The following is a 4,580-nucleotide window of genomic DNA, read 5'->3' on the forward strand; positions in this document are numbered from 1 at the left end:
AAATTTAGAAGGAAAAACAAAGAAAAGCTGACCGGATATTTGCAAATAAATTGAAAAAGGGGAAAAAGGAAGAGAAACAGGGACATGTTAATGTATTTTCAAGTCTATCTGTGTAATAAACTATAAACTAATCTGGCCAACGAATATATTTAAAAATAAATAGGAAAAATATTTCTTTTTGGACTCCCCAAAATGTTTGAATTGTTCTACTTGAACTATGTTTTCTCTCTCACACACACACACATGCACACACACACACATACACACACACACACAAACGCGCACACACGCACACTCACGCGTACTCACACACACACACATACACACACACACACACGCGCACGCACACACACTCGCACACACATGCACACACGCACACACGCGCGCAAACACACGCACACACGCACGCACACTCGCACACGCATGCACGTTCGCGCACACACACGCGCACACACACACGCACACACACGAGCTCGCACGCACGCACACACGCACATACACACACACACACACACACACACACACACACACACACACACACACACATTTATATATATATCAGAAAGTATGAAGACTATAAAGTCTAATCGTATAAATTTGAGGAACAAATTAGTTACGCGAGGAATATTATGTAATAAAATTAGTTATGTATAAGAATATATAAAATTAAACTATACAGATTTAATTAATTCACTCATATACGATAAACAAAAGCAGAAATCAAAGAAAGACAAAGTAGAAATTTTACAACACTCTACATACACAGATCAGGGATGTGCAGTATCTGCACAAAAGCTGTCATTTAGCTCCTGATCAATTATAATTCATCAGATCTGTGATTCAAAGCATTCCAGCAATGACCAGGATTGGATGTCTAACTCTATAATATCTACAGTTTTTCCCTTCTCTTGGAGATTTGGCTGCTGTTTTTCACATGAAAAACATGCAAAACATGAAAAACATGAAAAAATGGTGGTGGTAGTAGTAGTAGTAGTAGTAGTAGTAGTAGTAGTAGTAGTAGTAGTAGTAGTAGTAGTAGTAGTAGTTGCTTTTTTTCTTGTTCTTGTTTATCCCCAAGCAGATCTATGATCGAGGACATTCTTGTCGCGATACACTTTTCTTTTGATTTTCAGTCAGAGAATATCCAATGGGTCATTTCGTTTTGATACCATAGATTGTGTGTGGAGAAAGATTTGGCTGTTATTTCTAGTGGGTCGTATATTCACGTAGAGAGTCCCTTATTGACTCACTTGATTACTTCTAAATAATACTGTATGCGTCTTCATAATTGTTTAACATATTTTAATGACGTAACATTTGTAGCTATTTGTCGGGGTAAATAATTTGAGACCTACTCTCAGAATTTAATCAAGCAAAGCGATGATATTGTAACCTTTAATACAAAACACCACGACCTCTTAAATACAATTTAATAGGAAGCTTTTGAACCGGTAGCGTAGCGTCGGACAATTATTTCCGACAAAATGAGGAGAACGTTATTCAAATCTACAACTTTAAGCGTCTGATTACAGCTATTAGCTGTCAGAACGCAAGAAAACAAATAGAGGATGGTCAATTTATTTGTGCAATTAGAAATTCAGAAGAAAAATTCGAAATAATATTCAATCTTGTTAAAATATATTCTGTAGCTTTTTCAGAAATATTTCTTTCATTAATTGCACAGATACAAGATATAATTAATGGGATATACAATTTCTTCAGAAAGGAGAAATAATTTTCTAAAATTTAGAACACCAAAGGATGTTCTATATTTTATGCTCGACGATTTCGTGAAAATCTCTGTTGATGATGATTCACTAAACAAAAAAATACCTTTTAATAATATTAAATTTTGGGAATGTGGTTCTTAATGAGTTTAATGGCTTAAGTGACACAGATTTTTAAAAAGCTATTTTCAATCCTATCAGGCAACGTTTGAATAGAGATTATCCTCTTCGTCGACGTTACCCTGGTGACGCATCAATCCTCTTAAATGTTCCTACATGTGGACAAATGAGAAGTTAAATACATAATCAGATAGTAGCAGAGAACAGATCAGTAAGAGTTAAGCTCAGTGGTTTTCTATACTTGATAAAGCATATATCATGACAGAACATGAACAAACAAAAAAAGGGTAATGTGGTTAGGCTTTTCTAAAAAGATAGGGACGGTTACAATGGTAGGACACATGACATTTTGATGAGATGGATTTTGATTGCTGGAGTTAACACTGTGAGAAATACATGCCGCTTCTTTTCTACAACCGAGTATATGCTACTACTCATCATCATCATCATCATTGTCAGATCATCATTGTTATCATTATCATCATTGTTGTTGTCATCATCACATCGTCATCAAGATCACAGTCAGCAGCATCACTACTTCATCCATCATCATCGACATCCATTGTCTTGTTATTTTTCCACCGATTAAAATATGGTGGCTCTACGATAACTGGTAATCCAGCTTCTTTACTTCTCTTCGAAAGAATTTATAAATTTGACTTTCACTTATTTAAAACAGTCTAAAACTATTCTCTTTCTCCCTCACTCTCTCCATCCTCTCTCTCTCTCTCTCTATTTATCTATCCATCTATCTCTATCTCTCTCACTATCTCACACTCTCTTCCTCTTCTCTCTCCCCTTCTCTTCCTTTCTCACCCTCTCTCCACAAGAAATCTTTGTCTGATTAACAAAATGAGTGATAGATATATTTTATGTTTATTTCAAACAATAAGCAATCCATTGATTAAGTGATTAACCTGTCACAACTTCATTCACTTTTTCAAAATATATACTTTTTTTTAAAATTTAGATAAAATTATAAAAGTATTTTATTGTGCAAATAATTAGCCATTTTTAAAAAAAAGCTAACACTGGTCTACAAGGTTTTTGGTGTTTAGGAAATAGACATCATTCCTATACAAAATCGGTCTCCTGAATCCAAATATGACCTTCTTTTTTACCTATCTAGTTTTTAAGTTATTGAACATCCCTATAGTCACTATGTATGTGTGTACGTCCAGTATGCAGTGTTTGTTACCTTATTCGAATTCTAAGCTTTTTTCTTTTTCCATACTTTTTAGACGTTGTGGTGAACTAAGCAATAGAAAATGAGCAAGATGTCCTCTTCAAGAAAGGGTTGCGTTAATTCTCCAAATGTATTTTGTTATGTTTGTGGAGAATACACATTACCTGAAAATTGAAGAAACATCACTGATTTTGTTGAAAGAGCGTATATGGCATATTTTGGGATCAAGCTGGGGAAACAAGATAAATATTGGGCACTGCATAGTCTCTGCAAACAATGTGCAGAACATTTGCGACAATGGACTAAAGGGACAAGGAAAAGTATGAGGTTTGCTATACTAATGGTATAGTGGGAGCCCTATACTCACGTGGACGACTGCTATTTTTGTAACCTAAATTTGAAGGGTATTAACCGGAAAAATCGACAAACACTTGTCTATCCTAATCTTGCCTCTGCTATTAGACCAGTTCCACACAGTGAAGAGCTTCCTGTTCCTGTCTTCAATGTCTTGCCTCAGATAACTTTACACTCAACCAAAGAAGATTCATCACCTGAAGAAGATACTAGACATCAAGACTTTTCAGTTGAGACTTTACCTCAGCTATTCTCCCAGGTAGAGTTGAATGATCTAGTTCGTGACTTGAACCTCCCAAAAACTTTTGCAGAACTGTTGGCTTCTCGGCTGAAAGAGAAGAATCTTCTGGAGAATGATGTCTGTATAACATTTTATCGGAGGTAGCATGAAGAGTTCCTTTCTTTTTTCACAAAAGGGGAAAAGCTGGTTTACTGCAGAGATGTCAGTGGGCTTCTTAATAAACTTGGCATTGAAGAATACAAATCAGAGGAATGGCGTCTTTCATAGACAGCTCTTAGCGTAGTTTAAAATGTGTATTGTTGCACAACGGAAATGTTTATAGCTCTGTCCCACTCAGCCACTCAACAGCTCTGAAGGTAAAATATGAAGAAATTAAGTTGGTTTTAGAGAAGATACAATATCATGACCATAAGTGGGTCATCTGTATTAACTTAAAGATGGTGAATTTTCTCATGGGACAGCAATTGGTTATACCAAATACCCATGCTTTCTTTGCATGCGGGACAGTAGAGACCAAGGAAACCATTATGTTAAGAAAGACTGGCCGCGTCGAACAAATAGGGCTCCATGTAGAGCTGCCAATATATTGGAAGAACTTTTAGTTGAGTGAGATAAGATCATTTACCCCCCTCTGCACATCAAACTCGGATTGATCAAACAATTCGTCGAAGCTCTTGACAAAAATGGGGAGTGCTTCAAGTATATCTGCAGTGTATTTCCAGGCTTGACGATTGAAAAACTTAAAGCAGGGATCTATCTAGCTATGTGTAGGAACAGTGGCTCAGCACAGTAACCAAAAGTAGTATTTTTCTGAACTTTTGAATTGTCCATCATCTGCTGGCATGAAGAAGATAGAAAAAAATCGAACACATTCCAGTTATAGAAGAGATGGCATTTGAACCAACTCTAAATGACATTTATTTAGCTGTGAATAAGCTGAATAACAATAAGT

General features: G+C 36.0%; 1 long non-coding RNA gene and 1 pseudogene across 1 annotated transcript in view; one reads left to right on the forward strand and one right to left on the reverse strand.

Annotated features, from left to right (window-relative positions):
* Nucleotides 1–1,460, reverse strand: part of LOC149137202 (uncharacterized) — an 11,356-nt gene extending 9,896 nt beyond the window's left edge. The window contains exon 1 of the long non-coding RNA XR_016237955.1: nt 763–1,460. This is a non-coding gene — a long non-coding RNA (uncharacterized LOC149137202). The remainder of the gene's footprint in view (nt 1–762) is intronic.
* Nucleotides 1,461–3,124: 1,664 nt separating this feature from the next.
* LOC149137203 (uncharacterized) lies at nt 3,125–3,772 on the forward strand (annotated as a pseudogene).
* The last annotated feature ends 808 nt before the right edge of the window (nt 3,773–4,580 follow it).

Source organism: Octopus bimaculoides, chromosome 2, assembly GCF_046866305.1.
Source record: "Octopus bimaculoides isolate indiv1 chromosome 2, ASM4686630v1, whole genome shotgun sequence".
Taxonomy (NCBI): Eukaryota; Metazoa; Mollusca; class Cephalopoda; order Octopoda; family Octopodidae; genus Octopus; species Octopus bimaculoides.